This window comes from Watersipora subatra, unplaced genomic scaffold, assembly GCF_963576615.1.
Source record: "Watersipora subatra unplaced genomic scaffold, tzWatSuba1.1 SCAFFOLD_41, whole genome shotgun sequence".
Lineage (NCBI taxonomy): Eukaryota > Metazoa > Bryozoa > Gymnolaemata > Cheilostomatida > Watersiporidae > Watersipora > Watersipora subatra.
In genome coordinates this window covers 293,359-317,311 of record NW_027045337.1, presented here as the reverse complement: position 1 = coordinate 317,311, position 23,953 = coordinate 293,359, and the positions used below count along the sequence as shown (strand labels likewise).

Below are 23,953 nucleotides of genomic sequence, written 5' to 3'. Positions count from 1 at the left end.
CTTGAATTGGATGCATGATTAGTATTACTATAATAAAGTCGTTATTGTTGGAGAAATATCGTTTATAATCGGCACTAACAGCAAGCTCACACAAAATGACTACAAATAAATAGGATAATTAAATAATTATCCTTACAAGAGTTGTGTTCTCTCCTGTTGGTTTCAACAGGTTACGGCGTTGGTTTCAGCGCACTCTGTTGGTTTCAGCAGAACGGAAGCGAGTTGGGTTCAGCTCCCTCCTGTTGGTTTCAGCAGGTTGTACAGTCAGCAGCGTTAGGTTCAGCGCACTCTGTTGGGTTCAGCAGAGCATAAATGAGTTGGTTTCAGCTCCCTCCTGTTGGATTCAGCAGGTTGTAGCGTTGGTTAAAGCGCAGAGATCTAGAGCTAGGGGTTGTCCCCACCCTACTCTTGCGAGTTTTCTTCAATACGCGACTGTTGGCATGTAATGCTTATCAATCAACATCTGCTGTTAGCCCTGTCACTATCTCGGTCTATGCATTTATCATGCCTTCCAATGGTCAAGTATAATTGCAGTGGCTCAAAACCTGGTCAGTTTCTGGGTCGTTTTGTAGAGGTGGAGCTTAATCCGGAAATGCAAATGTTTTGTCGGCACTAAGCGACGAGGTTTTAAGCAAGTGCCAATGTTTAGTCGGTTAGAAATTGAGTCTGTAATCTTATTATTTTTTTGTAACAAAATAAAGCATAAACATCGTTTTAGACAAATCTTTAATTAAAAATATGAGATCTTTCATCAAACTAGCATAACGTATTCACATAGTTGTTTATCGTAGTTTTGTCGTGTTAAAACGAAATAGTAACATGCTCACGAAACGGAAAAAAATCTTCTCAAAAATACATCATTAATTATTCGGTATTCGTTTATACAGTGTGTATGAAAAATGTCTTACATACGTTGTAATATGATTGCACTTACATGTATGTAACGTGGTATTATATAAGTTATTGAATATTTGTGATTATGTTCTAACCGAATAAAATGCACATTGAAACAATTGTCTACTTTGGCTACCATTCTGAGAGCTAAAGAAGATTCTATTTCATTTTAGTGTAACTATTTATGTTAGCGTATCGTAAGACAAAGATTGTGAAAAGGCAACAGAAGACATTAGTCTATCTTATCTTTACTACAAACACCGACTTCTCCAACAACTAACTTTGTTTAGATTTTGAACATGACCGCACTCTGTAGGTATTCATTTGTCAATTTGCTTATATATTTATTATTTATGTACAGCATTGTGTGACCAAAAAAATTTTCTTGATTTGTTGAGCAAAAAATATTTTCTTTTTGTTGGCATGATGATGTATTTTCTTGCTCCAATATAAATAATGCATGTGGCAATTGTTGTGCATCATTGTTAGCAGCTTTCCCGTTACCTCCACAAGCACAATGTAGCCAATTCTGGAAAATCAGAGGGCAGCACACACAAAACCTTCAGCATGATGTATGTCTATTGGCATTGCTGATGTTGTACAACATACATTGTTTGAAAAGTCGATGCGCAATGACAAAATGTCTGGTGATGGACCACTGGAACAATGATGGGAAGTAGGTTGTTTTAGTTATCGGACGAATCTATCATGATAAATCGTAAAGTTTAATAATTTTACTTTATTTGATATAAAAAGAAAATGTTGCACATAACTTAATTACTACCACATCAGCACCAAAGCCATAAAAGGCCTTTAACAAGCACAAATGAGAACAGAATAACAGAGTAGAAAAGGGCTACATATACTACATGTAGATATGTGAAAATAAGTGAATATAAGTATGGTTTATGTAAAAAAAAATCAGTGTTAAAAATCCTGAATGTTTTATGTATGTAGGTATGTTTTAATTTGATCAATATATTCACTCAAAATTGAGCACAGTACAAGCTGAAACAGTTCGAGATTTTGCATATAAAAGTATTCCTATCTAGAACAAGTTTGTTCTCTATAGCTGCAGATGAATTGGCAATGAGGTAGAGGGCACGCCAGATGCCATCTGGCGTGACTTCCCTTCATTGCCAGTTCACCCACAGCTATGGGGAACAACCTTGCTCTATGCCTATCTAGATATTGCTTGTATTAGAAAGCGTCAGGAAGCATTTTTGCTCTGCCATTTCTTACTCCCTGCAAACTCCTCTTGGAGATCCTTGATCTAAAATAAAAACAATCATAGCATGTGTATTTACATCTCCTTGAACTTGTAAAGTACTGTGAATGCAGTATTCAAGTGGCATTATTTGCGACAATTTTTGACTTTGACAAGAATACTATTTGTTAATTTAATGAAGTAGATTGGAAAGTTACATTGGACATTGTGATTAGCTGGAAGGTAATTTGGCGATCTCAAAGAACCGGACAAATCTGCTTTTGCTAGTTCCTGACTTTATTACTGTTTTTACAGTAGTTTTATTTCACAATTATTTCCTGACTTCATATATCTTCTCCAATCCTACATTGCTCAACTGACTTAGCCCATAGAGTTGACTTGTACAAGACAACAGCGAAATTAGTCCAAGTACTCAGTCTATGAATCGGATGGTGTTGTGGCACCTTGTTATCAATCTCTCAAAGAGTTGATAACAACTCCAGAGATGCTCCCAAATCCTGATTAGAGATTTGCACATTACATCAAATCACCAATCATGAGATTGGCATTAAAGCACCATAAAAATGGATTACCCAGTTTGTAAATTAAATCAAATTAAAACCATCAATTACATAGTGGATGATGGTTTTAATTTCATTTTATTTGAAAGCTGAGCAGTCACCCTTCTAAGTGATTTGATTTGGAGCAAAACGCATGCCAGCGATTTGATATGCTTTACAAATCTGGAATCAAAGACTTGGGAGCATCGCTGCACAACTTTCTCCAATTCAGACACTGAGCACTTACACTAAAGTGACACAAAAGCATCATGCAACAGGGTTCTAATTTTAAAACTGAGTTACTGAATATTACCACTCACCGGACTGTTAGGTATGAAAGTAACATCAGGTGTCTGAGTTACATCTATAATGCTGTCGTTTGTGGCGTTTCGTAGATGCTCCCCACATCTATGGAAGCTCACATAGCCTCTGCTCTTACTCCTACCCATCCTGAGCAAGCACTGCGTTTCCTCCTTATCTTGAGCTATAAATCAGAATGCTCGAGGAATCGAACGTTTGGCTGGGTGTGAACAGGCAACTTAACAAATATCGCAGTTGGCAGCAAATAATTTGTTTCTGAAACCTAATCCTGCCTACACAAAGGGTTCTTCTGCATTATCCTACTATAACTTCACGTTTTTCTAGCTACTAATCTAGGGCTATAAATGGCTTGAAGATTCGCCTACCAATGAAATTCCACATTTAACCATAATTAATATTGCACGATTCTATCTTGCTTTTAATGATTGTTTTTGCAAATTTTAGGTGTGAAATATTCAATGTAAAATAAAATATTACGTCCAAGTTTAACCAAAGGTGTGAACTGCGATATAATACTATCTGGCGCATGTGTGAGGCCTCACGATGAGAAATTCTCAAGAAAAATGAGACAGATTGCCGTAAACTTCACTGGCTATTGGGTCAAGGATATGGTATCTGAGCATTCCAATCAAGTCTGTGTTTCTTTGCAATTCTACCAAATTTCTATGAGAGTGTAGATGAATAAAAGAAGAGAAAATGTTTTTGAACTTTGATGTACTGTGAGACCGAAAGCAAAGTATCAAATACAGCTTAGACATGTCGCAACCCTCACAGTAGTGTAGACTTAGATTTACTGCATTCTCTGATTTTGGCTTACAAGAATATAAATGTGCACGCATGCTTTTGTTACAAGATAGCTATTTCAGAAATAAAACAATTTAAAATCCATAAAAGTAATAAATATTATTCATCATCTCTATGTAAAATCCATACTATACTATCTGTGCATTTGCAAAGACATGGAAGGATAGCCCTGTCTAAATATATTGGACATACAATGACCGAGTTTTGCTGTCCAAAAATATCCCTTATAATAGGCTGAGTAAAATATTCTTGGTGTACCGGTAACTTACCCTCCGCTGTTCTTTGTACTTTTCCTTCTGGGTTTGCTGTCTTTCAGGGCCGTACATGCAGCCATACTCTTTTTCTTCGCCATACTCTTTTTCTTCGCCATACATACATAAATAGCTTTGACTGTCATGGATGACGTTCTTACCTCTCCAAATATCTTCACCTTGCTAAATTAGAGCAGATAAAATTTTAAAATTAAGAAACATGGTACAGATTTTTTAGATTCATTAGCTGAAGACGTTGTAGGTTTTTAGCCTTACTTGATTGCTAACACTCAATTGGGAACTAACTGCTGCATGTATATGATGCTTGATACATTTATTGCTTGCTTGATTGTAGTTATTAATATATACAATGATTTTTAATGTCATCTCAATTGCATGCCAATGCTTGTACACTGAAGTCCATCTTCTAATCAAGGCTGCACTATAAGCTTGATCGTAATCCACTGCATGTCTGTATATACCCGAATATCCACTTCGTCAAATTAAGCTTAAAAGTTGAGTGTCTATAGAGAGTAATCCTTTATTGCTGAGACTTAGATGGTGTGTATCCAGTGTGAGTTGCTAGTGAACTGATGAAAATTGTGTCAACTCTGCTTCAAGTAGGGCCTGTGACGTCATAGATCACATGGTACAAAAATAAACCAAAAAGGGCTCCATCAAACTGCAGCATAAAAACATATAAGCTACTATTGACATGTACTTCTATTGCACAACAACCAAGCATAGGCCTACATTTTACAATCAAGGTTACACTTCAACATCAATATTACACTAAAATATCCGAGGTATAAAATGTTCATTTTTAACGCAAGATCACAAATTAGGCAGTGAAGAAAAAGTGCTTTAAGGATATGAGATTACCTTCAAAAAGTCTTTCATGCTTGTTGAATATGCCGTCCTCATGGTTTGTGTAAAACTTGTTGCCATATTCGATTTCATGGGCTTTGATAGCTTGCTCAGACTCGTCTAACAATGAGGCAAGAAGGAGCGGCATAATGCTTAAATGCACTGCAATTAAAAATATATATTTGGTAGGCCCTCAGGCTCCTCGTAGAAGTTGACTGTCGTCAGCGATCATGTCATTCAGCTATCGAGGCTTCGATAACCTACCGACATGATTGCCGACTACAGGCACGGGAGGCCTGTAGGTAGGTCTATATAGAAGATGAAATGATGAATACAAAAAGTCAGTTATGAATACATGATGACCCACTGAGGTCTTGAAGCAATATGAATATGCAGTGCATTTCAATTAATTTTTTAAGACAAATTGCAAGCAGTAAGCGACTCTGACTACTGAGGACTACTGATCACAGGCAGGCTGTCTAGTCCAAAAATATAACTGCCCTGCATTGCAGAAGACTACAAAAACTTGCTTTACCTTGCCTCCTCTCCTACACTTTTTGTGAACCAAACAGATGAGATACAGCCTAGGCCTGGCGGTGCTACTGACAGCGCACCATTGTAGTAACAAGTTCAAATAAAATTTGAGATACACAATTAAATGGTTGTTCCTTAGGTAGCTACATACTGTCGTTGCTTCAAAATGTCCTACAGTTGAGACTTGGTAGTAATATAAAGTTAGTTGTTAAAAAAGTGTGTGCTTGCAGCAAATACAGTAAAGATAAAAAACTGATGTCTTCTGTTGCCTTCATTTTTACAATCAATGCCTAACGAGATGCTAATACTAATATTTACAGTGAATTAAAATAGAATCATTTTAGGCTCTCAGAATGGTAACAAATGTTGTAAACGTGAAAATAAAGCGAGATATTCTAAAGAACAAACTCTATGAAAGGAGTGGTGGCCATGAAAAAGACCGTGGGGGGAATAACTCCGAAGAGTTGTCTTATTTGGATGTTATCGGTCCCATGGACGTCAGGCTCATCAAGGCGCTCCGTACACCCGTCGCAGAAAACATGGTGAACTGATCAAAGGGAAAATGTGACGTAGCCAATATATATACCGTATATAGAGAAGAGACTTCTGGGATAGTGGTTGACCTAGAAAAGATAACAGACGCCATTTATTAAGGCTTTTACGCAGTGAACAATCTTCTATAATTTATTTCTTACCGTTCACTCATTGGAAGACATTTTTTATGTTCATGGTTACATGTCAAAATATTCTAAGTTTCTGTTATAATTAATTGTTAGTGGTTTAAGATTACTTAAACAATATTGTTTCCGTTTTTGTTCTACGTTTTCTCGAGATAAGATTTTGTAATTAGCCCTTTTCGTTATCGAAATATGTCTTAATGTTTTTTTACACTTACTGTTCGCTACCCAGTATATGTAGAATTTCCTGGGCTTTTTGTTAGTGTTTAGATTGTTATGCTATAATGGCTCATTGTCTAGCAATAATTTTTTATTGTTCTGTATGTGAAAATTCTTAGAAACTCGGCAGTCAGCAAGACTATATGATTGGTCGGTTTGAACGATAACCGTCAATCTCTAGGCCAATCGCTTATGTAATATAAATACTGCCACTAATTTTTAGGCAGTTCAGCTTGGGTGTGGCTCTTGAATTGGATGCATGATTAGTATTACTATAATAAAGTCGTTATTGTTGGAGAAATATCGTTTATAATCGGCACTAACAGCAAGCTCACACAAAATCACTACAAATAAATAGGATAACTAAATAATTATCCTTACAAGAGTTGTGTTCTCTCCTGTTGGTTTCAACAGGTTACGGCGTTGGTTTCAGCGCACTCTGTTGGTTTCAGCAGAGCGGAAGCGAGTTGGGTTCAGCTCCCTCCTGTTGGTTTCAGCAGGTTGTACAGTCAGCAGCGTTGGGTTCAGCGCACTCTGTTGGGTTCAGCAGAGCATAAATGAGTTGGTTTCAGCTCCCTCCTGTTGGGTTCAGCAGGTTGTAGCGTTGGTTAAAGCGCAGAGATCTAGAGCTAGGGGTTGTCCCCACCCTACTCTTGCGAGTTTTCTTCACTGGTGGCAGCGGTGGGATAATAGTGAAGCAATTCTCTCAAACCCTTTTAAATCCAAACATGGTGCGCAAGAGTAGAAGTAAGGACGGCCCATATGATTTATGCACTAGTATGATGGAAAGAGGGCACATACCTGCAAAAGTAGCCATGCAGCCTATTCCTGCTCCTTCATTTGATGGCACAAGTGATGTGGAAGAGTTTTTGCATTGTTTTGAGGCAGTGGCAAAACATAATCAGTGGAGTGAAGAAGAATGTAGGCTACGGTTAACATTGGCATTGAAAGGCCCAGCTACCAGAGGTGTTGGTGGCAATACCTATGAAGAAGTTTGCCATAAACTTAAGGCACAATATGGGCTCAGTACAGACACAGCTAGCGCCATATTAAAATCTATGAAATTAAAGCCAAAGGACAACATATATCATTATGCTGAAAAGGTACAGAAGTTAGTTCAAAAGGCTTTCCCCGAGCTAGATAGCTATCAGCATGACCAGCAAGCCAAGCGTGAGTTGATTGCAGCAATTCGGCCTAATTCACAGCTGGCCTGGACACTACGCTTATCTCCTCCCAGCACCATGACTGATGCTGTAGAAACTATTCAGAAGTATCAGGATATGGTAGAATATGATACAAATGTCCACCGAGTAGAGCTAGAAGATGTCCAACAATTAAAAAAAGAACTGACAGAGCAAATGCAAATGAGTCAAACAGCTTTGCTCAAACATTTTGCAGAAATGCAGAGTAATTTTATGCAGCAGATGTTGGACACGCAAAAGCAAATGGCGGCATCACAGCAAGCAATGATGACACAGCTAACATCGACGACAATGAGAAGCCAACAGCCTCAGAGAGAAGTTCGATGCTACAACTGCAATGGCAGAGGCCATGTTGCTCGTTACTGTGATAAGCCAAAGCCATCGAGAAACGACCAAGTTCAGGCAAACTAATGCCCATACTGCCTGAACTTTGTGATGTGGGCAAACTTAGGATACAGGCATGTTGGCTCACCAGTGCATACTACGTTCCTGTACGGATACACCAACAAAAATTTGTCATGTTGCTTGACAGTGGTTGTACAAAGTCCGTACTTCCGAAGAAAGTGCTGGAGACATTGCCTAGCTCATGTTACTCGAAGTTGTTACCTGTGCGAGGTAGCGGGATATTGGCAAATGGGCAGCAGATTTTGCTTGAAGGCATGACGAATTTAAAATTTCGACTGGGACCGATACAACTGCAACATCAGTTTGTAGTATCTGATGTGGACAATCACATTCTGCTAGGGTTAGACTTCTTGGAGGATCAAGAATGTCAGATGGATTTCCGTCATTCGCAGCTACGTTGTAAGGGCACCGAAGTTGCATGCTGCGCCGAGGACGGAGAACCCCTTTCGGTGAATGTGCAGGTCAAAAGGAACACAGTTGTTTCGCCAAATACTGAGTGCTTATTGTTGGCAAGGCTTAGTCGAAAGTGGACGTCAGGGCCAGCTTGCATTAAAACTTTACACAAGGTTTTGGGCTTAAAGGTTGTCACATCGCTGTGTGAACCTACAGAGCAAGAGGTCAATATTCGTGTGATGAACACAAGCGATAAACCTATTCATCTACCTTCTGGAAGAAAGGTAGCCGTCTGTATGCCTGTGGAAAGACAAGAACAGTTTCAGAAGGACTGCAATAGAACTAAATGCCCCAAACACTTCAATGAACATTTACCCAGTTGGACGCAATCTCTGCCAGAAATGGAACCACAGCAAGTCAACACACCGCTGATAAAACATCAGAAAGTGTTCAGCTCCAGCAAAGGTGATGTTGGTGGCGACCAAGTAGTAAAACATGAAGTCTCGGTTATGAAAGATAGACCGCTTATTAATCAGCTAGCATATCGGCTGGGGCCGATACAGAAAGCTGAGGTTGAAAAGCCAGTAGAGGAGTTAAAGCAGCACAATTTGTATAAAGGAGGTACAAGGCTCTATATACAGAAGTGGAAAATCCAAGATGATATGAAAGATGAACCCGCCACCTTTTCTGTCAGAACCAAAGCTTCATTGAAATCATTTTTCACGGGAAAAGGATGCAGCACCAAACTTAAACCAAGAGATGCTAATCTCTGCACCATCAGCAAGTATCTGACAAACCGGAAGTTTAAAATAGAGTGCAAGGGGGGAACCCCTATTCAATATGAAAGTGATATTAGACTAAGCACCACCAGAATATGCAGAGAACGTCTACCTAAGCCAACGGATCGCCCTCCTGACTCCGAGGTGATGGAGCAACCCGGCCCTCTGTTCCAGGAGCACACGAAGAGATCCGAGATGGGGGATCGCACTATTCCGCCAACTCAGCCTACTAACTTACGTCAGCACCTACCGGACTACCACTTAGATGTCTGCCATAAAAGTAATGCCATTCTGGGACAGAATGAAGTTTTAGGGGAGGATAGTGTTGTAAACGTGAAAATAAAGCGAGATATTCTAAAGAACAAACTCTATGAAAGGAGTGGTGGCCATGAAAAAGACCGTGGGGGGAATAACTCCGAAGAGTTGTCTTATTTGGATGTTATCGGTCCCATGGACGTCAGGCTCATCAAGGCGCTCCGTACACCCGTCGCAGAAAACATGGTGAACTGATCAAAGGGAAAATGTGACGTAGCCAATATATATACCGTATATAGAGAAGAGACTTCTGGGATAGTGGTTGACCTAGAAAAGATAACAGACGCCATTTATTAAGGCTTTTACGCAGTGAACAATCTTCTATAATTTATTTCTTACCGTTCACTCATTGGAAGACATTTTTTATGTTCATGGTTACATGTCAAAATATTCTAAGTTTCTGTTATAATTAATTGTTAGTGGTTTAAGATTACTTAAACAATATTGTTTCCGTTTTTGTTCTACGTTTTCTCGAGATAAGATTTTGTAATTAGCCCTTTTCGTTATCGAAATATGTCTTAATGTTTTTTTACACTTACTGTTCGCTACCCAGTATATGTAGAATTTCCTGGGCTTTTTGTTAGTGTTTAGATTGTTATGCTATAGTGGCTCATTGTCTAGCAATAATTTTTTATTGTTCTGTATGTGAAAATTCTTAGAAACTCGGCAGTCAGCAAGACTATATGATTGGTCGGTTTGAACGATAACCGTCAATCTCTAGGCCAATCGCTTATGTAATATAAATACTGCCACTAATTTTTAGGCAGTTCAGCTTGGGTGTGGCTCTTGAATTGGATGCATGATTAGTATTACTATAATAAAGTCGTTATTGTTGGAGAAATATCGTTTATAGTCGGCACTAACAGCAAGCTCACACAAAATCACTACAAATAAATAGGATAATTAAATAATTATCCTTACAAGAGTTGTGTTCTCTCCTGTTGGTTTCAACAGGTTACGGCGTTGGTTTCAGCGCACTCTGTTGGTTTCAGCAGAGCGGAAGCGAGTTGGGTTCAGCTCCCTCCTGTTGGTTTCAGCAGGTTGTACAGTCAGCAGCGTTGGGTTCAGCGCACTCTGTTGGGTTCAGCAGAGCATAAATGAGTTGGTTTCAGCTCCCTCCTGTTGGGTTCAGCAGGTTGTAGCGTTGGTTAAAGCGCAGAGATCTAGAGCTAGGGGTTGTCCCCACCCTACTCTTGCGAGTTTTCTTCACAAAGTGGACAACCGTTTTAATATGCATTTTCTTTGTTCAGAACATAATCGTAACTTTTCAATATTTTATGTAATACCGCTTTACAAAAGTGTATTCATATTAAAAAAATATATAACTATTTTTCAAATATAAACGAATACAGAATAACTAATGGTGTATTTTTGAGAAGATTTTTTCCGTTTTGTGAGCGTGTTACCATTTATTCTTAACAAGAAAAAACTACGATAAACAGCTATGTAAATACTCTATGTTATTTTGCTAAAAGAACTCATATTTGTAATTAAAAATTTGCTTGGAAAAGATGCTTACGTGATATTTTGTTAAACGAATAGATAACTACTCGATTTATCAACAACTAAACGTTTGCAGTGGTTCGACTAACTTTAAAGCTTTTGTATTTCTGGATTAAGCTCCGCCCCTACAAAACGACCCAGAAACTGACCAGGTTTTGAGCCACTGCAATTATACCTGACCCCTTCCAATAAATAATTGTTTTGATAGACTTTAACGCATAGCGTAATATCCTTACACTCATGCAAACAATCGTCCATACATGTAGTTATTTTCACCGTAAACATAAGTAATCGTGGCAGCTTATAGGCTATTAGCCGATAACGTACGAATATCAATGATATATCGATATACGCACCGGCACCTTACGCCTAGAATAGCTTAATGCTAGGGTCATGACCAATGGATTGTTCGCTGAAGCGCGCATTTCGTTTGCAATTGTTGTTTACAACCGAAAAGTACCACCATAGTACAGGAAAAAGCAGGTAATCTGCGACTATGTATTTATTTCCATCACATTGACTGTAGAGTAACCATGTTTCTACAAAGCTCAAATAAAAAACACTTAGCCTACATAACTGATTTATGCAACTCTTGCTTAAAAACCCATGGGTGGATATGGAGAATTTACGTTATGTATAACTAAAAACTAACACAAATCCACACACGACATCAGTGTTGAATGTGCTTTGTCATTTTAATCTATTTTGACTATATTATTCAGTTTACACACTTTTGCTTAGCTTGTGGGAACTGAATTGATCATTACTGGTTCAAGTACTAGAGAAGGTTGTTGTATGGAAATACTGTGAAAACAAGATACCGATAGGGAATGTAGCCAGACCACAGGATAAGCATGTAATACGTACAAGCAGCAAGACGCCAAAGGACATTAAAAGATTCGATAATTAGAAAATGTCAATTGAAAATTATGAACTTCAGAATTGGAAGAAATCAATCATAGAAATTGCGTCAACACCAGATGGAGAACATGCCAAAGAGAGTCTTTTTTTGACAGTTAAGGCTCCTAGCTGTAAGAGACTGAAGTACAGGGCAGAAAAACATATAAACTTAATATAATTGAAGCTAAAATAAATTGACAGATGTTATTTGTTGCTGATCTGGTGTATGCTGACTGCTACAATGTTTCAACAGTCCTAATTCTGGCTGCCTCCTGTTATATTGTTGATATCCCTCTCCTTGTGCTTGACACTCTGTAGAGTTGCTGACTTCGTTGAATACCTGTTAGTATTTGTTGTAGCCAGTTACTCTCTTTTATATTAAGTGGTGTTGATAAATAATATCCATTATTTAGTTGTAATTTTATGTTTTCATTCCTAAGCTCTTCATTACAATGGCCAGAGAATTCCCAATTCAATTGATGTCCCATACATTCACATCGCATCAGCTGTGATGGTTGGACAAATCCCATACTTGATATTTCCGGCAGCATAGCAATTGCTCTAGGTTTTCATATTTGCTGATTGGTCATATATCGTTTTAAACCCTGACACATATTAGCCGTCAGGTGAAGCCAGACCCTAGCTTAAAAATTCATGCCGAATCCGTCCTAATAATCTGCCATTTATTGGTTGCTTTGTGCGTAGCCCTCGGTCTTTATCAGTTTTTCCCAGCAGTGATCCTCATCTCAGTTCAATAACATTGGTTACACGCCTCTGTGTCATGTTTTTGGTTTTTCCACTGAGTACATTTTGTGTGGCGGTCTCTTAATGCAGTGTCTCGTCGCGGCTAGTTAGTAGCTAGTCTTATTGTGCGACAGTTATTGGATGGCTTTCCATCGTTTGGCAAATTTGTCCCAGTTTGAGGAATGTCAATTATCCCTCGATCAGTTGTGATCTAGTCACCCCGGGGTTCATAATCGTATTCTCGTAGGTTTCTATAGTTATATACTCGTGCAATGGTCACCATGGTGCTGGAGTTGAATCATTTCATCTTAACAGTATTTAGCTGGATTGCATACTGGCTTGTTTGTCCTTTCATGTAAGTTGCCTATAATCATTCGGAATCCGTATATTCATAGTCACTTTTAAATATCTAGCCTTGTATATGCCATAGCATCAAGCTGTAAAGTACATGTATATATGTATATGTAAAGTTATTAGAAGGTCATTCGGGAAATATATTGTGGTTGCTGTATCATTGCGATAGTCAACTGTATTGAATATAATTATATATATATATATATATTTGCTTATTAATTCATGTAAGTTGCTTATAATTATTCGGAATCCGTATATTCATAGTCGTTTATCTAGCTGTATATATGCCATAAGATCAAGCTGTAAAGTACATGTATATATGTATATGTAAATTTACATAATTTACATTAAGTTAGTAGAAGGTCATTCAGGAAATATATTGTGGTTGCTGTATCATTGCGATAGTCAACTGTATTGAGTATAATTATTTATATATTTGCTTATTATTTCATGTAAGTTGCTTATAATTATTAAGGATCCAAACATTCTTTTTGTAGGTTTTATGTTATCAAGTTTTTTGATTGTTTTATGTTTTGATATATATATTCATGTTAAGCTGGGCGCTGTGAGCTATTTTTATTCGTACTCTCTCTCATCATCATAAATATAATTTGTCATCCGCTTTTGTTGTACGATCTCGTAGCTCATATCTTCTATTCACTCTATATAGTGGTCATTCTCTCACTTTCCAGAATCAGTGTTTTTCTCTATATCTGGTATCTCCTTTGCGTGAGTTCTGTACGATGTACGAGGGTGAAACATTTTCATGTACAAGTTTTAATCGCTTTACTGAAACTCAGCTTGGTTTTGCAAAGGGCTTGATACACGGTACTATGTTTGCTGTGACATCTGTTCGATACAAAGTATGAAACAGGCTCAGGTACTGACTTGAAAGGGCTCGGCTACAATTTTTGCCAATCTCAAGTCTGAATAGGTAGCATCTACCTCCTATTTTGAAAGATATGTCTGTTGCTTGTTGATTGTAATAGTCTACATGTTTTAGTTTGAGAAATTCTTATATTTCTTGCATTCAACAGCCATATAAAAAATATACGCACAAACCACGTGTAAGTTGGTGAAGTCAAGCTACTAGCAGTTTTACACAGAGTATGAATGACAGCCAAAGACACTGAAATATTTAAAAACATTTTTTCCTAGGTGTTATTGACCTCTGACAATCTTTCTTCAGTGTTTCTACCTTGACTTTCTAAAGTCTGAGTGTCTTCTCACTAAATTATTACACAGACTGTTACTTCTATCTCTACAGGATGGTGCTGCCTCGATGTAGAAACAGCGCTAATTTTTTAATTTTCCGATTCGTGAGAGTTTAATCTTCCCTCATCATGACACTCTCTCATACGGTTGAGCTCGGCGACAAGGAAATCATCAAGATAATAGAGGAGTACCTAGCAAATAAACAGGTTGATATTGCCCTCATATGTTTGGAGAGAGAAAGTCGGGAATCATTAATGGTATGTCCTGAATATGGTTCTGGTTGAAAGGGATACCTCGTTGTCATAAACCATGTCTAAAACCATTCATAGGCTTGTCTCTCCGTCAGACCTTCCACCAACAAGTTTGCTGAAAACTAAGTTAAAATTCAAGTAATAGTATTCTTTTCTGACCTTCGCGCTATTACAGTGTGGTAATTATATAATAATTGTATGATAATTACATAGTATTATATAATAATTGTATGATAATGACATAATATTATATAATAATTGTATGATAATCGCATAGTATTATATAATAATTATACGATAATTACATAATATTATATTATAATTGTACGATAATTACATTATTTTATAATAGTCGTATGATAATTGAGTAATATTATGTAATAATTGTATAATAATGTAACTATTATATAATAATTGTATGATAATTGAATAATATTATATAATAGTTGTATGATAATTACATAATATTATATAATATATAAATAATATTGTACAATAATTGTATGATAATTACACAATATTATATAATACTTGTATGATAATTACATAATATTGTATAATAATTGTATGCCGTATAATCTTAATGCGGTATGATCACAGCCTTGTCTGGCTGTCTGAAGAGACAGGTAGATTATGAAAAAAGGATTTCACCAGATGGGATTTGAACTCACCACATTTAGCTCAGTAGACAGACACTCCAACATCTACACCATTTGACCGTTTTGGCTTATTACACAATAACTAGTACAGTTTTTGGTCTTGTGCACCGTGAGATAACGTAATCACTCATCACTATCGTTTTGTAGGGGAAGACGGGGCACAGTAAGCCAATTTTGGTTTGTTTCTCAAATAAAATATAAGTGACTGCTTGAATTGAGCTTAAACTTGGTCTATAAAAATTTAACATGTTGTTATTATTGTATTTGAATTGTAATGATTCACTTTGGATCAATCGCGAGATTTTATTGTTTTTGCAACATTTTACACCTGGCTCACTTTGCTCCACTACCGAGGCAAGGTGAGCCACCCAATGGGGCAAAGTGAGCCATAGCAATAAATATGTGATTTGATTGCACATAATATATATTTGATATCTTTTAACTGTTTTAAAACATTGAGTGTGACAATTGGCTAACTAAATTTGACTTATGACTAAGACAGAACATGGTGAACTAATTATACATAGTTTATAACATAAAATGTGGGAGCAAGTCGTATGAGCATTATCGTGAAATAATGTAGTAAAAAGTGTGTCGCCTACAGTCTCTATCAGCAGTGTTATTGAGAATAGTTTATCTTACAGTGTAAGCAGATAAATCTACTCTGAATGTAGTTCGATTTCTAACCCTCAGAGTCCCACCAGTGTTTACTGGCTGCCCAAAAAATATAACTATAGATTCAAAGTCAACATCATACACGTCTTCCTCCTCTGGATAAACAAAGCAGTTTCCAGCTTTTCTTATGAAACTGATGGTAACTGAGTTTTCATTACATTTCATGACTCTTCCTGCATAATAAACATTAAAGATTGACTTGCAACAAAATTCACATTACAGTTATTTGCTATCAAAACATTCACCATGTCTTACTCTGCTGTGTTGTAGTTGCAAAATAGGTGGAAATGGATTTACAAACTCTTAAAAGCTCAAAAACGAACAGTTAATCGCGGTCATTACGAGACCGCCATAAATTAGAATCTCTTTCCAAAACGGCTCAAATGGGACGTAGTTGTACCAGATGGCTTCTGTTTACACTTTCACGCAACCTCATTCGTCGAAATATTTTCACAAATATACTTCATGCATTCAATGAAACCATGTCTATTGTCCTCACATGTCTATTTCATCGTCATTGTAACGCCGTCTCTTTCAGCACTGATAACTTATAACCTACCGTGAGAATTTATTTAATTTTTCAACCTTAGCTCGAAGGAGTACATATCATTGTCTGGTAAACATGACGAGCCTGTTGGTCACCTGTGATAATCAAAATATGTTGCAAAAATTATTCACGAAGTATGGGTCACATGATCAGATTACGACTAGATGATTAGTTCAAGTCGAAACAAAACTGTAAAGTAGCGATCATCTATATTTGATACGGTCTTTTGATACCAAATAACTGTAATGTGAATTTTGTTGCAAGTCAACCTTAGCCAATTCCGTACCAAACTAAAACATGATTATTGATGTTAATATTGTCCCTAGTAGGAGGTACATCTTTACTTTCATCTTTATCTGGACTTTCTTCATCAGAACACAATAATTATTGGGCTAACTCTTCTTCCTCTGATGAAGAATCTGTTTGCTCTTTTTTCTTAGTTTTTCTTTGTCTTGTTCTTAGTCACAGTTACTTTGGATGTTTTTAGCGTAGATCTAATCCAAGTAGACACATGTTGCTACATTTTAAACACCGGCTCACCTGCTTTCTTGTTTTTTGACCAGCTTGGTGGAATACTCAAGTCATTAGCCATGCTGTATTTGTAAGCTAGTTCACATACTTTTTCAGTAGATAAATCTTAAAATCTGTTGTCTAGATTTTTTAAATGGCTAGCCAACTCTTCTTACTTCTCATGCAACACCTGAGATCCACGAGATCTCTCATTCCTGCGCGAAGAGACGGTCACTTAGACGATGTTGTACAATAATGCAGTAACTTAAACAACTTTTTAGTTAAATGTAAGATTAGCTTGGTTAGATGCCAAGCTCATAGAACATGGTCACAAATAATTTAAATTATATCTATAAATTAAACAGGGTACATAGAACACTTGGGCATCTGCTTGTCCTGTCATGTGGAAAAAATACTTTTTCTGGCATATCCTTGATGTGCACCAAGCGATTAGCTAGCCTTGGATGAGAAAAGAAAATGTGGTGCATTCTTCTCTTGAGGTTGAAAGGTAGTTTTGTCAACCCAGTTTATCGTACATTACAGTGTGAGAAGGAAATTTATCACAAACTCTCTTGTACACCAGAGTACAGGGTTACGATGCATTAGAACGGAACTGCGTCAACGAAGTGCAGTACGCAATAATTTTGCAATACATTACAACTTTCTAATTCACAGTAGACATCCACTGCTACTGTGCTCCTGTTTCACATTGCCCATTGCTATATATTGGGCATTCACTTTTATGAAGCATTACCTGACAACCACCACTTCACGCACGCATGCTCTGAATGCACATTCTTCATAACATGAAACTGCTTGTGTACTGCAACTGCTGATTAGTATGAAGTTGATACTGTGGACCAGCTGACAATCCTGACTTTCCAAGCCTCTATACTGCATTGTGTACCATTTTTCACATACTGTGTTTAGCCAGTTCATGTAGGATACTCCTACTCTCACATCCTTTCATAATAGGAAGTCAGTCTGGCATTATCACAATTCTGATCGATGCAATTGAGGTTTTTGTGTTGTATTCTCTATAACATAATATGTTAAAAACGAAATAGATTTTTGCATTTCAACCATATAGCTAATTGTGATCAATTTGTTTGCCCACTCGTACTCAACTTTGACAGCATTCACATCTCGCCATCGTGCTGTGGTTGTGTCAAAGTCAACTCAATATTTGATTTTGTGATGAGTTTTCACAAAAATTGTGCTTAGGATGTATGTATGGTGTACTACTAACATTCCTACTACACCTTGCACTGCGAAATACACCTTAGCAACACTCTCATAACATCTAGCACTGCACATTGTGCGGAAGGCAACCCAGCCACTGTATCAATACCACTTATCCCACGACCAACCACGAGCGAAGCGATTGTTTGAGAGCTTTATGATAAATGCGTATGTGCACACAACTCACGAAAATTATTTATGAACAGCCGTCGCAAACCTTTGTACCGAAATCTCATCAACAATTTAACCATTTTTCAATGGAGTCGATTAAGTATAATAACGATACAAAACACGTATAAACCTTTTTAAATATATTGCCAAGTCTTTGAAATTTGTAGACAATATCCTAAAACTAACCCATCTGATCGGATTATACATAAATGGACAGATTAATTTAGCCTAAAATCGTCATTAAAACTTTGACAAGCTTTTTTTCATCAAAGTTAAGACCGGACAACGAAACGCCGACAAGGCCGCGCGATAGAGAGTAGAACTATTAAGTCGTGTGCATTTTACGAGAAAAACGTGCACATTTCACCAGTCTATGGCATTGTCCAATTGCTGAAGGTTTCTATAACTAACGTAGAAGTACTGAAAAGTAATAGTTTTTTTGCCGATTTCAAAGTAACTGACATTTTGGACACTTACAATGATTACTTTGGTATTCCAACTGATGTTCGAAGCAGTGAAAGTAAAGGAAATGACAATGATATTTCTCTAACGATTCTTATAAGATTATTACAATATTTAATTATAAAAATAATTATTCGATTTTATAAGATTTAATTATAAGAATAATCATTCGAATTTACAAGATCGAAGTGTATAGTGACCGATGTTGGGCAGTATGTTACTGTTATTATTTTTTCTAAATAATTTTGTTAAATAGATATTCTAAAAATCTAGATAAATATCACAACTTCTTGATATTGGTTGCTATGACGTTTTGAAATGTAAACAAAATCGTGCATTGGTTTTCTATTATTACTGTATTACTATATTAATAATATTGGTTATTCTAATAATATCAGTGCATTTTACTTCTAATATTGCATTTCTCCTATTGCAGAGGAGAGATATATATAATATTTTCCTTTTATTGTTGTTGTCTGTTGTACATAATAATGCCCAGTACATTACAGCTACCATTGCAGTTATCCTATTGCACTGCAGTGCCATTTGATTGCCAATATTGCATTTCTCAACCATCAGTACCCTTTCTTTTTTCCAATATCATTTTGGTCGTGGGCTGTATGACAGGGAATTTCTAATTATGAAATTCATGTTGAACTTTCATGCGCATACTAGTAGACGTACCACTAGTAAGTTGATTTGTGGGCAAGAAAAGTTGTAACAATACTTCAGTTTATTTAGTTTTCAAGAAATTATCAGAACAAGTTAACCTTTTATGTCCTATGTTTGACTATGTTAGTGTAAATCTTTCGCATAACTAAGGAGGTTGTTTTTATTGTTACTGATTTTTCATCGTCTAGGTGACCATCTCTTTGAACAGGAATGAGATGTCTCATTCACGATTCTTCTGTGTTTTCATGCTTTGAATGGGTTAGGAATTGCCCTACCATTTCATCAATTCGGAGTTGCACTATTTAGATCATTCCAAGATGAGCGATGTATTCCTCAAAATAAAACTTGTTAGAGTTTTTCTAACTTTTTTCATATCAGGGTCACTTTTCAATTCATGAGTAGCCAATCGCCAGATCAAAATAAGAAATTATTTCATCATCTTCATATGAGCAACCCATCATTCGCATGTAAATATTAATATGAAAGTAACAGGTCCAGATGAAATAGTATGGAGAAGCAGTAGAATGTTTTTGTAGCCGATACCCGCATAGCTGTGTGAAGTACGCTGAAATATTTTTTACCTCTACTGGGGAGAGCTTAGCTGAGTATTATCAAATCCGATCCATCAGCAGTCAGCATTTCTGTGATACTGAATAGTACTCCCACGGCAAATACCTTCACATAAATTTATCGAAGCGAAATGGTCTGGAATAGGTTTGGATTCGTCTGTTCTTGTGATTTGGAGTGGAAGCAACTCCAAATCTATTCAAATCATGGAAACGCTCTGATTCTCAGGTGCTTTGATTCTGCTCTCATATTAATTTGTGATATTTGTAGGTGTTTTCTCAAAAGATGGACTTTTTCTCCGGCAGCTGATTCTTGATGGTCACTGGGATGACGTGCTTGAGTTCCTTCTGCCGCTCCATGGGGTGGAGGGCTTTGACAAAAACGCTGCCTTTACCTCATTTACAAGCATAAATTCCTGGAACTCCTTTGCATAAAGTTGGATCCTGGACCGTTACAGGTAAGTTGTCCTGACAGGCCATTACATGTGATAGTATCTGACAGGTCATTACATGTGAGAGTGTCTGACAGGCCATTACATGTGAGAGTATCTGACAGGCCATTACATGTGAGTGTGTCTGACAGGCCATTAAATGTGAGTGTGTCTGACAGGCCATTACATGTGAGAGTGTCTGACAGGCCATTACACGTGAGAGTATCTGACAGGCCATTACATGTGAGAGTGTCTGACAGGCCATTACATGTGAGAGTATCTGACAGGCCATTACATGTGAGTGTGTCTGACAGGCCATTACACGTGAGTGTGTCTGACAGGCCATTACATGTGAGAGTGTCTGACAGGCCATTACATGTGAGAGTGTCTGACAGGCCATTACATGTGAGTGTGTCTGACAGGCCATTACATGTGAGAGTGTCTGACAGGCCATTACACGTGGTTGTGTCTGACAGGCCATTACATGTGAGTGTGTCTGACAGGCCATTACGTGTGAGTGTATCTGACAGGCCATTACATGTGAGTGTGTCTGACAGGCCATTACATGTGAGTGTGCCTGACAGGCCATTACATGTGAGTGTGCCTGACAGGCCATTACATGTGAGTGTATCTGACAGGCCATTACATGTGAGTGTGTCTGACAGGCCATTACATGTGAGAGTGTCTGACAGGCCATTTCACGTGGGAGTGTCTGACAGGCCATTACACGTGAGTTTGTCTGACAGGCCATTACATGTGAGTGTGTCTGACAGGCCATTACATGTGAGGGTGTCTGACAGGCCATTACATGTGGGAGTGTTTGACAGGCCAATACATGTGAGTTTGTCTGACACTCACATTACATGTGAGTGTGTTTGACAGGCCATTACATGTGAGAATACATATAATTATAGTTACAACTACACGTGCCATGAAGTTGTCACTCATTGACTCACTGTTTTCTAAAAAACACTTTTAGTTCTGATGCTACTTTGTTTGGATGTTTAGTTTCTTCAGTTTTTGTATTTTCGATTAAACACAGTCTGTTTCTGACATCTGTGATTGGCTAATGTCTTCCTTGGCTGTCATTCCATCATCATCCCTGTGGTTGGCTAGCAATCATTATTTTTTCATTTTGTTCATACAGAACCATGACTCCACATTGGACGAGGTCGTCAGCTGCCTCACTGAGTTAGAGCATCTTTGTTCTGATAGTAAGGAGTATGACAACTTGTGCTTTCTATTGACTCTTCCCTCCATTTCCTCTGATCAGGCCTACAAGAATTGGAACCCTTCCAGCGCCCGTATCAACTGCTTTAATGAGGTCGGCTCTCCATGTTGTTTTATTGCATGGGGTTACTTAGTCAGTGGGGTTATTATCTACACTCCTTGCTTTGTACAGTTACATGCTCTCCATGTTCTTATTGCATGGGGTTACTTAGTCAGTGGGGTTATCATCTACACTCCTTGCTTTGTACAGTTACATGATCTCCATGTTCTTATTGCATGGGGTTACTTAGTCAGTAGGGTTATCATCTTCACTCCTTGCTTTGTACAGTTAGATGCTTTCCATGTTCTTATTGCATGGGGTTACTTAGTCAGTGGGGTTATCATCTACACTCCTTGCTTTGTACAGTTACATGCTCTCCATGTTCTTATTGCATGGGGTTACTTAGTCAGTGGGGTTATCATCTACACTCCTTGCTTTGTACAATTACATGCTCTCCATGTTCTTATTGCATGGGGTTACTTAGTCAGTGGGGTTATCATCTACACTCCTTACTTTGTACAATTACATGCTCTCCATGGTCTTATTGCATGGGGTTACTTAGTCAGTGGGGTTATCATCTACACTCCTTGCTCTGTACAGTTACATGCTCTCCATGTTCTTATTGTATGGGGTTACTTAGTCAGTGGGGTTATCATCTACACTCCTTGCTTTGTACAATTACATGCTCTCCATGTTCTTATTGCATGGGGTTACTTAGTCAGTAGGGTTATCATCTACACTCCTTGCTTTGTACAGTTACATGCTCTCCATGTTCTTATTGCATGGGGTTACTTAGTCAGTAGGGTTATCATCCACACTCCTTGCTTTGCACAATTACATGCTTTCCATGTTCTTATTGCATGGGGTTACTTAGTCAGTTGGGTTATCATTTACACTCCTTGCTTTGCACAATTACACTTCAGTACTAACATTTGTAACTATACAGTAATCCATCACTACTTCCTGGCTCACCATTCACGGATTCAGTACTTCACAGTAGAAAATTTTTGTTAAAATCGAGAGAAAATTAATTAAAAACCATTTAAAAAGTAAAATACATAAGACACATCAATCTCATGAATTATAAACATGTGACTTCCTTCTCACAACGAACCGAGTTAACACAAGTATGAATATTCAGGTCAGATGAAGTCCAAACTACGTTCATACTATGTAAGTGTATTCTGTGGTTTTAAATACTGGGACTGGGGTTGAAATATAAACTGTAGGTCAATCAATATAACTTCAAATTACTTATTATATAAGAAAGCAATACAATATGTTTAGAAAGCAGTGTAAGTGTTTTGGTGTTAAAATTTTGGCTCTTACATATACTTTAAAACATAAGCTTTTATTTAGCAAATTTTCACTTATCACTGGGACGCCGGTTCCCCTTGACAACCTTATATCAACTGTACTTGAATATTCTATGTACACAGTTAGTATAGATAGCATGAGTTCCATTAACTTTGGCTGTGCTAAATGATAGATACAACCTTAGGCCTTAGTGAAGTTTTGATCACACATAGCCTAATGATACAATTGAACAACATTTTTACCATGATGGTAAATTTATCAAAACCATTGCTTGGCGAGGAGGTTTTTAGCCCTACCAGCAATAACTACAACCTGTACAGTATATTACAAATCATGGATGTAGGGAATGTTTAAACACGATGTTTGAGAAGGTTTTATGTTCTTATTTTGCTGTCAATATTGTCTCTGTTCTTTCAGCTATACCCACTGGTCAGCAGGTTCATCGGGCTTGAAAAGGCAGCACCGAGCAATTCATCAGCTAAACACGACAGACTAGTTAACCTGCTTGCTAAAGGTCAGTTTTCAGACTAGTTAATCTGTTCACTATATGTCAGTTTTCAGACTAATTAACCTGCTCACTAAAAGTCAGTTTTCAGACTAGTTAACCTGCTCGCTAAAGGTCAGTTTTTAGACTAGTTAACCTGCTTGCTAAAGGTCAGTTTTCAGACTAGTTAACCTGCTCGCTAAAGGTCAGTTTTTAGACTAGTTAGCCTGCTCACTAAAGGTCAGTTTTCAGACTAGTTAACCTGCTCGCTAAAGGTGAGTTTTTAGACTAGTTAGCCTGCTCACTAAAGGTCAGTTGTCAGACTAGTTAACCTGCTCGCTAAAGGTCAGTTTTCAGACTAGTTAACCTGCTCGCTAAAGGTGAGTTTTTAGACTAGTTAACCTGCTCACTAAAGGTCAGTTTTCAGACTAGTTAACCTGCTAGCTATAAATCAGTTTTCAGACTAGTTAATGGTATTAGTACCTTCCATTGCAATGAATTCTCCAACTGTGGACTATGTCATACCTATTGTACTCGTTGGTTCCGTTGCAA

At 37.5% G+C, this 23,953-nt stretch overlaps 2 long non-coding RNA genes across 2 annotated transcripts; both read right to left on the bottom strand.

Moving 5' to 3' along the window:
* Positions 1–1,613: 1,613 nt before the first annotated feature.
* LOC137410196 (uncharacterized) lies at positions 1,614–3,160 on the bottom strand. Its single transcript, XR_010981017.1, has 2 exons — positions 2,982–3,160; positions 1,614–2,167 (listed from the first exon to the last, which is right to left on the bottom strand). It is a non-coding gene; the product is annotated as an uncharacterized lncRNA (long non-coding RNA).
* A 586-nt stretch (positions 3,161–3,746) lies between these two features.
* On the bottom strand, positions 3,747–11,021 carry LOC137410194 (uncharacterized). The gene is made up of 3 exons (XR_010981015.1): positions 10,948–11,021; positions 4,920–5,066; positions 3,747–4,220 (listed from the first exon to the last, which is right to left on the bottom strand). It is a non-coding gene; the product is annotated as an uncharacterized lncRNA (long non-coding RNA).
* Positions 11,022–23,953: the final 12,932 nt, after the last annotated feature.